Source organism: Theropithecus gelada, chromosome 10 (assembly GCF_003255815.1).
Source record: "Theropithecus gelada isolate Dixy chromosome 10, Tgel_1.0, whole genome shotgun sequence".
NCBI classification, from domain to species: domain Eukaryota; kingdom Metazoa; phylum Chordata; class Mammalia; order Primates; family Cercopithecidae; genus Theropithecus; species Theropithecus gelada.
The window spans coordinates 16,062,504-16,079,463 of NC_037678.1; positions in this window are offsets into that span (position 1 = coordinate 16,062,504).

The following is a 16,960-nucleotide window of genomic DNA, read 5'->3' on the forward strand; positions in this document are numbered from 1 at the left end:
AAATTCTTTTCTTTAAGAATGTTGAATATTGGCCCCCACTCTCTTCTGGCTTGTAGAGTTTATGCCGAGAGATCTGCTGTGAGTCTGATGGGCTTCCCTTTGTGGGTAACCCGACCTTTCTCTCTGGCTGCCCTTAACATTTTTTCCTTCATTTCAACTTTGGTGAATCTGGCAATTATGTGTCTTGGAGTTGCTCTTCTCGAGGAGTATCTTTGTGGCGTTCTCTGTATTTCCTGGATTTGAATGTTGGCCTGCCCTACTAGGTTGGGGAAGTTCTCCTGGATGATATCCTGAAGAGTGTTTTCCAACTTGGTTCCATTTTCCCCCTCACTTTCAGGCACCCCAATCAGACGTAGATTTGGTCTTTTTACATAATCCCATACTTCTTGCAGGCTTTGTTCATTTCTTTTTCTTCTTTTTTCTTTTGGTTTCTCTTCTCGCTTCATTTCATTCATTTGATCCTCAATCGCTGATACTCTTTCTTCCAGTTGATCGAGTCGGTTACTGAAGCTTGTGCATTTGTCACGTATTTCTCGTGTCATGGTTTTCATCTCTTTCATTTCGTTTATGATCTTCTCTGCATTAATTACTCTAGCCGTCAATTCTTCCACTTTTTTTTCAAGATTTTTAGTTTCTTTGCGCTGGGTACGTAATTCCTCCTTTAGCTCTGAGAAATTTGATGGACTGAAGCCTTCTTCTCTCATCTCGTCAAAGTCATTCTCCGTCCAGCTTTGATCCGTTGCTGGCGATGAGCTGCGCTCCTTTGCCGGGGGAGATGTGCTCTTATTTTTTGAATTTCCAGCTTTTCTGCCCTGCTTTTTCCCCATCTTTGTGGTTTTATCTGCCTCTGGTCTTTGATGATGGTGATGTACTGATGGGGTTTTGGTGTAGGTGTCCTTCCTGTTTGATAGTTTTCCTTCTAACAGTCAGGACCCTCAGCTGTAGGTCTGTTGGAGATTGCTTGAGGTCCACTCCAGACCCTGTTTGCCTGGGTATCAGCAGCAGAGGTTGCAGAAGATAGAATATTTCTGAACAGCGAGTGTACCTGTCTGATTCTTGCTTTGGAAGCTTCCTCTCAGGGGTGTACTCCACCCTGTGAGGTGTGGGGTGTCAGACTGCCCCTAGTGGGGGATGTCTCCCAGTTAGGCTACTCAGGGGTCAGGGACCCGCTTGAGCAGGCAGTCTGTCCCTTCTCAGATCTCAACCTCCGTGTTGGGAGATCCACTGCTCTCTTCAAAGCTGTCAGACAGAGTCGTTTGCGTCTGCAGAGGTTTCTGCTGCTTTGTTGTTGTTGTTGTTGTTGTTGTTGTTGTGTAGCTGTGCCCTGTCCCCAGAGGTGGAGTCTACAGAGACAGGCAGGTTTCCTTGAGCTGCTGTGAGCTCCACCCAGTTCCAACTCATTCACTCTTTAAAACAGTCCTATAAAATACGTGCAGAAGTCTATTGCTGAGGACACTCAGAAATATTAAAAGATTGACCTAATATCACCCAGCAGTGCATGTCAGAGGCAGGATTTGAACCCAGATGGTCTAACTCCAGGGTGTGTAGGACAATAAAAAATAATCTGTGCTCTAGAGGCACTCCCTGTTTTACCTGATGTGAGACAGAGTCTTGTTACAGGACGTGTATTCATTTTCTATTGCTCCCATAACAAATTACTACAGATTTACCAGCTTGAGACCACGCCCACTTATCTCACAGTTCTGTAGGCCAAGTCTGGTACAGTGTGACTCAGCTGGGGTTTCTGCTTGGAGTCTCACAATGCTGAAGCAAAGGTGTCAGAAAGGCTTTGTTCTTTCCTGGAACCTCTGGGGAATGAATCCACTTCCAAGCTCCATCAGGTGACTGGCTGAAGTCAGTTCCCTGTGGTTATCAAACTGACGTCTCTACATTCTAGCAGGCTAGTGTCTGAGTGGCAGTCTTTGCACCTACAAGGCACTCACATTTCTTCTCACGCTTTCCAATTGTTCCTCCCCCCAGCAACAGCAGGTGAGTCCCTCTTGTGCTTCCAAGCTTTCTGAATTCTCTTCTTGTCTCATATTTCTTACCCCAATGCTTTCTCTGCTTTTAAGAGCTCATGTGATAAGATGAGGCCCACTCATAATTCAGGATAATATCTTATCTTAAGTTCCATAAACTCAGTTGCAATTGCAAAAGTCTCTTTTGTCATGTACTATAACATATTCGTAGGTTCCAAGGAGGAAGGTGTGGACATCTTTATGGAACCATCCTTACAACCATGGGCAGCTCAAGGCAAGAGGCACTCCCGTTGTGTCATCATAGTGAATGGTGACTCTAAGTTTTGTCTTTAACACAGGCAGATCCACCCCCTCATCCATATAACCAGCACCCAAGAATGATAGGGGTGGGTACCACAATTCCACTATAGCTGTTAATTTGTATCTCCCCCACCCTTTAATATCTACTCTCTACTTTATACTTGAAATCCTTTGGATTTTGATCTTCCTGTTTTTATCTCCCCTTTCTAACTCTGTCCTTGTCCCTTGGGCTCATTGAGGAACGGGGCTTCCCTGGTTTTCCCCCATGTCACCCAGCACAAGACCTGCCTCTGTGGTTGGTCACGGAACTTCTCCACTTGCCTGACCTCCCCTGTACTTCTCCAAGACCCACACTGCCCAGCCTCTGCCTACTTCTCCAGCTCCTTCTTGCTCTGCTACTAATTCCCCTGCAGGAAAGAGACCATCTTATTCATATCTATAGCCACAGATTCTAAAACAGCGGCAGCATAGGGTAAGCAATCAATACAAACTTGTTGAATTTTGAAAGGAAAGAAGATGAATGAATGGATACGTGGATGGATGGTTGGACAGGATGGATGGATGGATGGGCGGATGGGTCGATGCGTGGGTGGATGAATAAGTGAACTGAGTGAACAAAAGAGCTCAATTAGTTATTAGCATTGCCCTTTCCTTAGTGTGATGATTCATGAGTCAGGCCAACAGGGTGAAACCCAAATGTATTTTCCTTTATAGTTTATTTATTAAACAAATATTTGCTGAGTGCCTACTATAAATTAGATTCTATAATAGGTTCTTCTGGTGATAAATAAGACATGCTCCTTGACCTGAGAGAAGTTTGTTTTCCATCAGGGAGTGGAGTGTGGCTATGTACACAGTTGTTTCAGTTTCTCTGCCTCATGTCTTTGGAGCCATCCCTTCCTCATCTACACTATCTTTATTTCTACCATTCTGCCTCTCCTTCCCAAATAACTCCCAGCCCCTCAATCTGTGCCAATCATTCTGGAAAGAAAGTAAGTTTCCCTAGGGTTATGCTTTAGAAACTGTATTAGGAGGGTTTGGGGAGCTGGCTAAATGTTGACAAGAAAGATAACATAATTTTTATTTTATTTTATTTTTTATTATTATACTTTAAGTTCTAGGGTACATGTGCACACGTGCAGGTTTGTTACATATGTATACTTGTGCCATGTTGGTGTGTTGCACCCATCAACTTGTCAGCACCCATCAACTCATCATTAACATAATTTTAAAGAATTTTGTCATTTTGGTCGTATAGTGGTTACTCTTTAGGTCATTTGCACTTGAATCCCATTCTTTCTGGCATAGATAGCCCAATTTGGGTGCTGGTTCCACAATCAGAACCAACGAGAGAGACACCATATCTGTGGCCAAATAAGATGACTGTGAGCTTTGGGGCCAGAGTGGCTGGGGTTTTGTTATTGTTTCTTTTATTTCTATTGAGATAAAATTCAAATAACAAAAAAATTAACCATTTTCAAGTGAAGAATACAGTGGCATTTAGTATAATTCACAATACTGTGTAACCTTCACCTCTATCTGGTTCTAAAACATTTTAATTTCCCTAAAGGAAACCTGATATCCCTTAAGCAGTCACTACCATGGCCCCTCCCCAAAGCCTCTGACAACCACCAGTTTGCTTTCTATCTCTGTGGCTCTCCCTACATTGGATAGCTCATAAAAATAAGAGTCTGTATTAGTCAGTTTTGTGTTGCTAGAAAGGAATACCTCAGGCTGGGAAATTTATAAAGAAAATGAGCTTACTTAGTTCACGCTTCTACAGGCTGTGCAAGAAGCACGGTGCCAGCATTTGCTTCTGGTAAGACCTCAGGAAGAGTTTACTCATGGCAGAAGGTGAAGAGGGAGACTGCATGTCACATGGCTAGAGTAGGAACAGGAAAGAGAAGATGAGATGCCAGGCCCTCTCCTTTTTTTTTTTTTTTTTTTTTTTTTTTTTTTAATTCTGAGACTAGGTCTCACTCTGTAGCCCAGGCTGGAGCACAGTGGTGCAATCATGGCTCACTGCAACCTCAACTTTCCGGGTTCAAGTGATCCTCCCATCTCAGCCTCCTCGGTAGCTGCTGCACGCCACCATGCCCAGCTAATCATTTTCTGATTTTTTGTACAGGTGAGGTCTCACTATGTGACCCAGGCTGGTCTCAAACTCCTGGACTCAAGTGATTAAGATTCCAGCCTTAGCCTCCCAAAGTGCTGGGGATACAGGCATGAGCCATGCTTCCCAGTCTCCAGGCCCTTTGTATTGACTATAATACCAACCGTCATGGGAACTAATAAAATGAGAACTTGTTAATTGCCATGGGGAGGGCACCAAGCCATTCATGAGGGACATGCCCCCATGACCCAAATGCCTCCCACTGGGCCCTACTTCAAACATTGGGGATCACATTTCAACACAGGATTTGTAGGGGACAAATTTCCAAACCATATCAGTCATATGACATGTGGCATTTTATTTCTGTGTTCTTTCTCTTAGCATAATATTTTGAGGTGCATACATACACATTGTAGCATGTATCAGTACCTCATTCCTTTTCATGGCTGAATAATATTCCATTGTATGGATATACCACACTTTATTTATACATTGATGGATGTTTGGGTTATTTCTACCTTTTGGCTATTGTAAATTATGCTACTCTAACCATGCATGCACATGTATTTGTTTAAGTCCCTGTTTTCAATTACTTGGGGTATATATGTAGGAGTGGAATTACTGGGTCATACAGTAATGCTATGTTTAACTTTTTGAGGAACCACCAAACTCTCTTCCACAGTGGTTATAACATTTGATGTTTATACCAGCAACATACAAGGGTTCTAATTTCTTCACATTCTTGCCAACATTAGCTAATTTTTCTTTAATTGTAGTTATCGTAGTGGCTGTGAAGTAGTATCTCATCCCTTACCAATATTTTTCCTATATTACATTCTCAGGCTTATTCTTCAGAATTTTTGCTTCCTTTATGCCAACATGGGTCTTGCCATCTCTAGGAAACCCTGTAGTTTTTACACATTCCAGCTGTATTTTTTCAGGGGTTGCCTTCTGGGTTTTTACAAGACGTCAGAAGATTTGAGTTCTAGCTTCTGCCCACAACTTGCTAGCTGCATAACTTGGAGGAAGCTAATTTATCTTGCATAGCTTGTTTCCTCATTTGTTTACTATCTGAGGATTAGCCCTTTCTCACAGGGTTGGTGTGAGACTCAAGTAGGCTGTGAACTGTAAATGGTTTGTTGTGCTATTGTTATTATTGGCCAGAAGGATTGGGTCTTTTTAGACTATGTTTACCTGGAACACTATATGGTCATGACAGATCATCAATGACAAATTAATGAAAAATTATTATTGTAATTATGAATTCATTGTTAAAGCTCATGGGAATGACACAGAGATGGAGAAGATATGATAGTTTTCTTTAAACAGAGAAATTTAATAGACTGAAAATATCCAGACTGGAATGCATATAAACTTGGTCTTGTAAGAGGATGCTTGCCTCCCACACATGGTATAATCCTGTGTCCACCTGCCAGGCTCACTAGGGACCCAGTCTCCACAAGGTACATCCTTCTAGCATCTTCCTGGTCATGGTATAAGGTGGGAAGGCAGAGATATTAAGGTATCAATTCATGGGCTGTCCAGGTCCTGGCTTCAAATGGGCAACAAAGTACAGCTCTTCCCATGCATAGGATGCATTTGGTCCTCATCCCCACCTGGGAAACAGGTCCCCAGCCCCAACTACCCATAGCAGGTCCTGATGCTCACAGATCATGGTACTTCAGTGTCAGGATTAACACTCTAGATTCCCCCATCATCTATTTTTTTAATGCTTTGAAGAGAACCATGTTCTTATTATGTAAAATATTTTATCTGTAATTTCTATGCATTTGCAACATAGAACAATGGTTCAGAACATGCTCATGTCTCCAAATGGACCTGGGGGAATCTTTGTATGATTCCATTAACCATGCCTGTATGGTTCTTACCACGCTCCTCCATTGATTGATTGATTGATTGATACAAAGGCAGATAATCAGAAAGTAACTATACAAATCTTACTTTGTTTGGTCTTCATAACATCCCTATGTGGTTGATGGCATTATTCTCATTTTGCAGAAGAGGTACCAATTTGACACGTTCAGAAAGCCCATATGAAAGTGGAACCCTATTTCATCCTGACTGCCAGTACCATTAGATGTGACATATATATGTATTATGTGGTTATGAGGAAGAGACCACACGTCTGCATGTGCACACACACACACGACATTTTTGGTCCATGCTACTAATCAAATGCCAAAAGAATCTTTGCTTAGGGCTTTGTCAACACTATCATTTACTTTTTAATCTGTTTAAATCACAGGAGAATTGTTCACTTGCCTTTCCCACTTGGATTGATGGGAGAAGTGAGGGCCTTTTGTGTGATCCCAGCCTATTAGCAGGCTACAGAAAGGGTTCCCTTTGCCCTTTCCCATTCCTTTTTCTAGAAGCCAAGGGATGTGCAGAGCGGGGAGCCCTGGATCAGACAGTAATGGGCTGTAATTGAGTTCTCAGTTTGTTTTAACTGCCTGGGTCTGATTGCCTGTGAAAATGGTTTGGTTTTATACTCTTTGTGAGGCTGCGTCAAGCCCCATTTGAAATAACAAGTGCCTTCCTTTCTCTTGCATCTGCTCAAAGTAGGGATGAGTGGAGGGAGGAGGAAGAAGCAGGGGAAGCTTCCCAGAGACCATGAGCAATCATGTACAGAGGTGAGTGTGCAGATGAGAGAAGCAGTGCTGAAAAAATGCCTTCAGGTTACCTGCAGCCTTGGCAGATGACAGGTGGAGTACACATCTGGAATCTTCTAAACTTCTCCTCCAACCAGCAGGTCTCCTGTAAGGCCTGGTCAGGCAGGCACTGGATGAGATCTGACCCACTTCTGTGGACAAGGAAAATGCCCTCATGAAGGAAAAGTAGGAGAGGTCAGACATTAGACTCACTACCCAGGGACATGACAGAGCCCACTGGAAAGCTTCATACCATCTCATCCTGGCTGCTTCTTATAGAGGCAGCTCTCAAAGCTATGATCTCCAGTTCAGTAGACGCCAGACATATGTAGCTAATGAGCACTTGAAATGTAGCTGAACTGAAACATAAACCTGAGTCTGAGGGTTTAGTGTGATACAAGAATACAAGATATTTCAGTAATATTTTATATTGATTCCATGTTCAAGTGATATTTTGAATATATTTGGTTAAATAACATTATTATTAAAATTAACTTCACCTGTTTGTATTTGTATGCGTCCATTTTCATACCGCTATGAAGAACTGCCTGATACTGGGTAATTTACAAAGAAAAGAGGTTTAATTGACTCACAGTTCAAGAGGCTGATGAGGCCTCAGGAAACTTACAATCATGGTGGAAGGGGAAGGGGAAGCAAGGCATCTTTTACACAGGGTGACAGGATGAAGTGCCGAGCAAAGGGGAAAAAGCCCCTTATAAAACCGTCACATCTCATGAGAACTCACTCACTCTCATAAGAACAGCATGGGGGTAACAGCCCCCATGATTCAATTACTTCCCACTGGGTCCCTCCCTTGACATGTGGGGATGATGGGAACTACAATTCAAGATGAGATTTGGGTGCAGCCAAACCATATCAGTATTTTATTGTGACTACTAGAAAATTTACAATTACATGTATGGCTCACATTACATTTCTATCGGACGCTGCTGGCGTAAAGACTCCCAAATCCAGCATCCTCCCTTAGGCTGCAGCATAGATAAAACAGGCTGGGCATTCTGCACAATTTTATAGACTACAGCCTCTCACTTGTCTCACCCACTTTGAGAAAGCATATTCGACTGAAAAGGAGTGAGAGCTATATCATATCATAGACGTTACATTAAAACTAATCTAATGTTTCAGAAAAGTGAATTTTTCAACATTGTGTTTTCGTTGTTTAATTAAGAACAAATTATTTATGAAATACAGGCCTCAGTGAGGCCCCTCCATAGCGGTTGAGATCTAAGTTAATTTTGTCTCGATGACTTCTAATCCTATCATCCGTAGGAGTCCCCAGTTCCTGCCAGTATTGAAGGTGGTATCGGCAGGTTAGGAGTTATGTTCTTCTTGTCTGTTGTGCCCCTTGGCTCCGGATTTTCTTATCTATCCACCTATCAACAGCAAATAAAAAAGTCACCATCTAGAGTTTCTACCACAAAGAATCTACACACCAAGCATTTATGGCTTCAGAAGACTTTGGTGAAGATTAGAGCAAAGGGGTCTTCATGGAGAAAAGCTACATCACGTTGTACAGACTTCTATCATTTGACTGGTGTATCAGTCAGTATTTGCTAGGCCTGTCTCACCAGGGTGTTGGGAGGCATGAGTTTAGAAATATATGAGTTATAAAGCTCCCGACAAATTTAAGGTCCCGGACAGGGTTGGCCAGAATGAAAAAGGTTATATTTCTAAGCTATGCAGGAGTTGTCAAGTACTTAGAATATACCCAGTAATGTATTTACAAATTGTGATGTGATACCATTTTGCAAGGTGTCCACCCTGAAAACAGGGAGACAGTGTATCATTATAACCAAATGACCACTAGGTATAATCACACTATAGAGGAAAAATATTCTCAGAAACTTCAGCTGTCAGGACTATTGACTTAAGAGAATCATAGCCAGATCTAGACTCTCAGAAATGCAGAAATAAGGAGGAAGAGCAGGTGGGAGAGGAAGAAAAAAGAGGGAGAGAAAATGGATATTTTACGGCTCATTACTGGCAGTATATAAACAACCTCATAAGTTCTCTGACTCTTCAAAATATGCTGGGTGCAAACTGGCATGTTGTAGGTGCTTTAAATTTTTTTTCGAGATGGGCTCTCGCTCTGTTGCCCAGGCTGGAGTGCAGTGGCATGATATTGGCTCACTGCAACCTCCACCTCCTGGGTCCAAGCAATTCTCCTTCCTCAGCCTCTTGAGTTGCAGGATTACAGGTGCCCATCAACACGCCCAGTTAATTTCTGTATTTATAGTAGAGACAGCGTTTCACCATGTTGACCAGGCTGGTCTCGAACTCCTGACCTCAAGTGATCCACCCACCTCAGCTTCCTAAAGTGTTGGGATTACATGTGTGAGCCACGGTGTCCAGCCCAGCGCCTCAATCAATCAGGATATTTAATACTAGTTGCTAAAACAACCCCAAAATAAATCTCAGTGGTTCAACACCACAGAATTGTATTTCTCTCTCCTTCACGGTCCTGGAAATGTCAGATGGCTCAGGTGGGCAGCTCTGCATTGAGCATTTACTTGGAAATCCAGTTTCCTTGTGTCACATGGCTCTGCTAACTTAGAATCCTGAACTTACAGCCACAAGGACACGGGAGAAGGCGTATTCATGCATTAAAGAAAAGGACCATGCATTATCTTCCCTCCTTCTCTCTTTTATTTCTTTTCTCTGTTCTTCCTTTCCTCCTTGTCTTCTTTCTTCTCTCCTTCCATTCTTCTTTTTCTCAAGGAACACTTACAGAGTGTCCTGGCAGACATAATGCTATAGGAGTGGATGGTGAGTGGGAAGAATAATAGCCTTAGTGGAAGTTGGAAGTGGAGCTAATCCAGCACAGTGTCTTCTTTAGGGTAGGAGATGGGGAGGGCCAGCATGTTTCCCTCCCACCTCAACAGATGGCCACCATGAGGGGCAGTGGAAGAATTTGCAGGTTTTAGTTGAATTCATATTGGATCACACGATATTATAACAGAAATGAACATTCAAAATCAGCTCATTCAACTACTCATTTTATGTGAGAAGATGTTATGAGTCAGAGAGACAAGGCAGTTGCTGATGGCGCCAGAAATCAGGCTCCTCTTGGCAGACTGTGGAGCTCCTCGGCAGCCTCCCCTCTACCCCTCAGTTGGAGAGAATTGTGGCCACAGCATTCTGCACGCCTGCTATCTTTAATGTCACCTTTCCAGTAGTTAGCACTGAGTTCTCCACATGGCAACCTTCTGGCAACCCAAAATGTATCTCAGTTTATTATGTACTCCCAAGAATGGCTTTATGAGCCCTTAATTGCTATAGTGAAGGCTCAGAGATGCTTGATATTCCAGCTTGAAACACAGTCAGAGCTGCAAGAAATAGCATGGGTTGAACTAAAAAAAAAAATGTACTTGACAATACAAAGGTTTCAATCCCCCAGGAGAGCATTTTCCGCCTTCCACATCCACATTGATGCCCTTGGTTTCCTTCCTTCCCCTTATACCAGCACCTCTCTTTCTTTGCTTTTTCTTATTTCCCCTAGTGCTGAAGGAACAAAGCTAATATTTGCTAAATAGTTACTGCTGGATACATGTCTATCATCATTACGACATTCCCCTGAGGTAGATACCATTGTCCCCATTTGGAAGATGAAGAAACCGAGGCTCAGAATGTGTATCTGCCAGATGTCACACAGCCAGAAAACAAAAGAACTGGACCTCAGAAAACTCTAGGCAGTCTGAATCCAGTGGCAATGCTAATTCTATCACTTAACTCCACCATGCCATTTCTCATTTTGCTAACGCCATCTCCGGCTGTTAATTTTAATACCTATGTTTTCTTCACCCTCTCACTTAGTCCAAGAAGCCCTGGGCTTCATGCTTCATAGAAAAGGAAGCTACAAGACAAAGAGGGAAGTAGCTTTTATTTTCCTCTTAAATTATCTTTTGTAAAAATATTTCTTGTCATTTTTTTAGTTAATTTCCTATCTCCATATTCAGGATTTTGTCTATTGTGCCCAGCAACTTGTGAACTGCATAAGCAAAAGAGAGGGCTTATTAAAATGCTGTTTACTGTGTGCTTCTGTTCACTGTGCTGAATCAGGGCCATCAGCAGTCTAAGGGCAGTCCTGAAGGCAACAGGCTCCAGAAGGAGAGGCACTTAAGGCCCCAGTAGCGCCACCACCACCTTCCTGGCCTCTTGCATCCTGAATGCCCACCTTCAGCCGCAACTGGCTTGGCCACTCTTTATCATGCATGTTGCATTTTTGCTGATATAACCCTTCATCTTTTGTCTCAAAGCCTGAGATACCCAGTGTCACCTCCTCTGGTATATCCTCATCTACTTCATCTCCCAGGTCCACCTTACATGTCACCCCATGCTGTAAGTCTTCCCTGATCCTGCTTAGAAAGACCCAATCTCTTTCTATACCTGCCGCTTGTTGTCCAATTAGCCCCTTTCAACCTTGTGTTACAATGGTAATACATGCTGCTTATTGCCCCTAGCAGGGTTTGACAGAGAAATAGGCATTATTGTAATTACACGGGCTTTGGAGGCAGAGAGAATTGGGTTCATATGCTGGTTCTTCCACTGGCTAGCTCTGTGACCCTAGACAAGTTATTTTAACTCTCCAAGCCTCAGCTCCTTCATCTCTAACATTAAGGTAATAATATCTCCATCACGGGTAATACGGGTGCTACAATAAGATGAGGCATGGAAAGACTTTACAGCGTCTGTCACATAAGCAGCTAGCAAATAGCAGATATCATTATCTTTGTAACTAAATAAACATAAGTTTGAATCCCAGCTCAACCTCTTACTAATCATTTGACTTTAGGTTATCTTCTTGAGCCTCAGATTATTTATCCTTAGAAAAGGGATAACAACACTTCTCATACAGGATTGGGATTAATAGACGTCATACATAAAAAGCATAGCACAATTCCCAACAGGAGATGTCAGCATTTATTAAAAGTTTAGTGAACACGTTGCTAAATTAATAAATGGACACAGTCATGGTTAGGGCTAGGGACACAGAACAGAACAAATCAGAGATAATTTTGGCGTATTCAAAGACTGACTCATGTAACCAAATACCACCTGCACCCCAATAACTTACGGAAAAATAAAATGTAAAAAACAGCAACAACAAAAAACAGATGAATGGATATAGAAAATGGGGTACTTGTACACAATGGAATACTATGCAGCCATAAAAGGAACAAGATCCTATCACTTGCAACAACATGGATGGAATTGGAGGTCATTATGTTAAGTGAAATAAGCCAGGCACAGAAAGACAAACACCGCATGTCCTCACTTATTTTGGGGATCTAAAAATCAAAACAATTGAAATCATGGGGATAGAGAGTAGAAGAATGGTTACCAGAGGCTGGGAAGGACAGTGGGAGGCTGGAAAGAGATGGGAATGGTTAATAGGTACTAAAAGTAATTAGAAAGAATGAGTAAGACCTAGTATTTGATAGCACAACAGGGTGACTATAGTCAATAATTTAATTGTACCTTTTAAAACAACTATAAGATCATAATTGGATTGTTTGCAACACAAAGGGTAAATGCTTGAGAGGATGGATACCCCATTCTCCATGATGTGATTATTACGCATTGCATGCCTGCGTCAAAACATCTCAAGTATCCCATAAATGTATATACCTACCATGTACCCACAAAAATAAAAAATAAAAAAATGGAAAGTCTTGGGGGAAAAATCAAAGACTGCATGACCACTTACTGAAGATCTTACAGGAAAATTCAAGCACAATAATTGTAAGAGCCATGTAGGGAGCACCTCCTAAATGTAAATATTTTACAACGGTATCTAATAGCCCTATGCAGCAATCATTATTACCCTCAACAAAGCTCCAACTTAGATTCAAGCTTCTCGCAGCTCCATGGTATCACCACTCATCAGGTGGGGGAATTCAGTTTTTGTTGAGAGTCAACATGCTGTTTGTCCAAGTGATGGAAAGGCAGTTAAAACCAGCTTAAGCCAAAGGGGAACTCTTGGTTCATATAGTGTGGAAGAATATATAACTCTCTGGAAATTGAAAGAACTCTAAAAACCCTATGTTCTCCAGAAGCCCCAACTCTACCCACCCAATTTCCATCTGTTAAAATCTGCACATAATTCAAGTGCCAAATCAAATGCTATTTCTCTTCCTTCTCTTTTTCATTTTCCTTCCTATGAAATACTGACTGTTCTATCCTCAAATTCCCCTGAATACTTTGTTCATACATTTTGCTACATTTTGCCTTATATTGTAGTGGTACCTATCTTTGTATTCACATATAGGCCAGCTCAGCATCCTGAACATATTGGGTGCCAAAAATATTTTCAAATAGGTTAATAGATAAACCAAGAAATAGATTGCCAAGTACGTGGTTAAATAGGTAGATGTAAGTTAAAAATAGAACTAAATGGATAGATGGGTGAATAGACAGATTATAGGTGAGTAGATAGATAATAAATATATTGATAGATGGAACTGTGGTTTGATGAATGGGTTGAAGGATGGGCAGATTAATGGGTAAAAGGAAGCATAATTTTATAGATGATAGATTGACGCACGATTTTTGAAATTGGCGGAAATATGGTTGATTGGATAGATGGGCAGAGATGAGGAGACGAGTGATTCAACCTCTGTATTTGACAGACAGCTTTCTCTTTCAAGTATGTGTAGAAATCTACTTTCCTCTTATATAAATAAAATACGCAACTGGAACAATTTTCCTTAGTTCTATTTTTTCGTGGTGATACTCTTAGAAGATATCAGGAGAAAGTTGCTATGATATCTTCTTTAGATGAAGTATGAAGAAATGCAAGGAAAGGGTTCACCTATTGTGGTTTTTATATTACACATTGTAATGTGTTCAAGTATCTCACTGAAGAGGAAAAAAAAATAGATTTTATATAAATCTGTGACAGTCCATTAATTTTGACTTGATCCTGAGATTCGGAGAGTGATACTACCTACTTTACTAGGGATGGAAGAAAGAAGTTGGGGATGAATAGAGCGGGAAGATGAACTGGTTAATCACTTTCACTCATGAGGCAGAACGTCACTCCAAGATGCAAATCCTGCTCATTTCCTTTAACCCGCTGTCTGCTTGCACACCTGCCCCTGGGCTCAGCTGCTTCCTCTGCTTTGGAATGAGCAGTAGCAAAGCCGAACTCTGGAGCTAAGTCATCCAGAAACATCATACAAGTTCTTAGTACTAAACGTAGCACCAATGTTCTAGTCTGACTAAACTGAAATAGAGTGGAACCACCACTACCCTGGTATCAAATGTAATATGGTTCTGATAGGTTAAGCGTTCTTGGGGGCAGGCAAATTTAGGTCGGTGTCCAAATTATTTTTCTATTGAGTGAAAGACTTTTGTTTCTGTAAACATTATAAACGTGGTTCCTTCTCCCAGCTCCTCCCCACCAACACACACAATCTTTCTGCTGAAACAACTATCAATTGTTGGAGAAAAACTTTGGTATCTTTTTGAATGCTGCTTTGACCTGGAAAGGTCAGTGATACTTGTAACAAGGACCTAGAACCACAAGTATAGCACTGAAGCTGCTGAGTGCCTGGAGGGCATTTTCTGATCTTTGTGAAACTTAGGTGTCAGTGTTTACAGTTTTACAGGGCTCAGAGACAAAAAACAAACTCCAGACTCTGCCCAAGGTAAGGAGTGCCTAGCATAGGATTTCCCAATAAAACCAAAACCTATAAAGCTTACATTTTCAGTATATGGTTGAATTATTAATAAATACCCATCTCCTGTAGGACTCCAAAGAAGTTTTCCCATCTCAGAAACTTCTGCTTAAATGGGGAGGAAAAGTTTCCCACAAGAGGTTATAAACAGAAACCAGCCATCATGCAAGTTGCAGTCACAATTCACTCTGTCTGTTGAACATCTAGCTATGAATTTATTTTAAAAGGGTCCTACTCTTATAGATCCTGTCCCTAGGCATTTGGGAGAAACTTAGGTAAGTCTTTTTAGGAAAAACCCATCTCAAATTATTTCCAGAGGTAAAGTTGGAAAAAAAGTGCATATCTCAGTAAAGCAAAACACAAGCTTTGTAGCTTTGTGTAGGATTGTTTCCTCTCACTTCCCTATAGTTATCATCTTTCAAAATGTTAGGCTGTCCTCTGAGTGCAAAATAATGTAGCTTTCTTTGGAGGGAGAAAATAGAGTAGAAGGGTAAGAATAAGAAGGAGTGGAGAAGGAGGGAGAGGAGCAGGAGAGAGAAGAGGAGGATTAAAATGAAGAATACAGAAAGAAACCATTTATATGACTGCTGCTCTACTGCTGGACATAAGAGTGTAACCAATTTTGATTAATATACATATGGCTGAAAAGAATACCTTTACACTCAAATATTTGACTCTGTTATTTTTATTTACTTGAAATAATGTCCTAAAATTACAATTGCTGAAGTGAATAAACATTTTTATGTATTCTAATTCCCAATGAGATAATTAGCATAAAAGAGCCATCTGAACATCAATGAGGTAAAATATGAATTTGAGTCTTAACTGAAAATCCTCAAAATGGAAGCCAATATTCTGAGTTGCTAAAAAGCACTACTTGTTATCAGCTACTGTCCTTCTTTTTCATGTCTGCATCACTCTTTCCCACTTATGGGGACCCCCTTATGCCTCATTCTCTTACTACAAGTAGATCAAATATCACCTTCCCAAAAAGAATTTTCTTGGCCCTCTTGGTTGTCTATATACTCCACACCCTCCCTTACTCATCCCCATCTTACTACTATATTCCTTGTGTATTTTCAGCCTTATACACTGAAAGATCAAAGAGAAAGATATTTATGTCTGCTCACTTTTGTAACCCCAGTGTTCAGAACAAATATGTAGGATATAGTGGAAGCTCAATAAATATTTGTTAAACCAATAGTAAATAAAGACTATTTTCCCTGCAACATCATCTTAATGAAAAGGCATTGTGTTGATTTTTCTTTGTGCACTAACTCTTTTAATCATCAAGAAACATATGTGATAAGCTCCACTTACATCCCATTTTACAGACACAGAAATTTTGCAAGACAAAAGAATTTAAGTAGGCCGGGCGCGGTGGCTCAAGCCTGTAATCCTAGCACTTTGGGAGGCCGAGACGGGCGGATCACGAGGTCAGAAGATCGAGACCATCCTGGCTAACATGGTGAAACCCTGTCTCTACTAAAAAATACAAAAAACTAGCTGGGCGAGGTGGCGGGCGCCTGTAGTCCCAGCTACTCAGGAGGCTGAGGCAGGAGAACGGTGTAAACCCAGGAGGCGGAGCTTGCAGTGAGCTGAGATCTGGCCACTGCACTCCAGCCTGGGTGACAGAGCCAGACCCCGTCTCAAAAAAAAAAAAAAAAAAAAAAAAAAGAATTTAAACATTAACGTAGTGGCTTTTACTCTCTCTCTATATATACACTATATATATACACACTATACGCGTATATATACACACTATATACACACTATACATGTATATGTACACTATATATACACACTATATGTGTATATGTACACTATATAACACACTATACGTGTATATGTACACTATATATACACATTATACGTGTATATGTACACTATATATACACACTATGTGTATACACACATATATACACATATACACATATAGTGTGTATATACACACATATACACATATAGTGTGTATATACACACATATACACACTATATATACACTATATGTGTATATATGTGTGCATATATACACACTATATGTATATATATGTGTCTATATATACATTATATACAGTATATATAGTGTATACATGGTATAATACTATACATATAGTATTAAGAGGAATTTGTGCATGCTATCTTAATTACATTATATAAAAACTATCATAGCAGAGTGAAGTCATGGAGAGAACATGG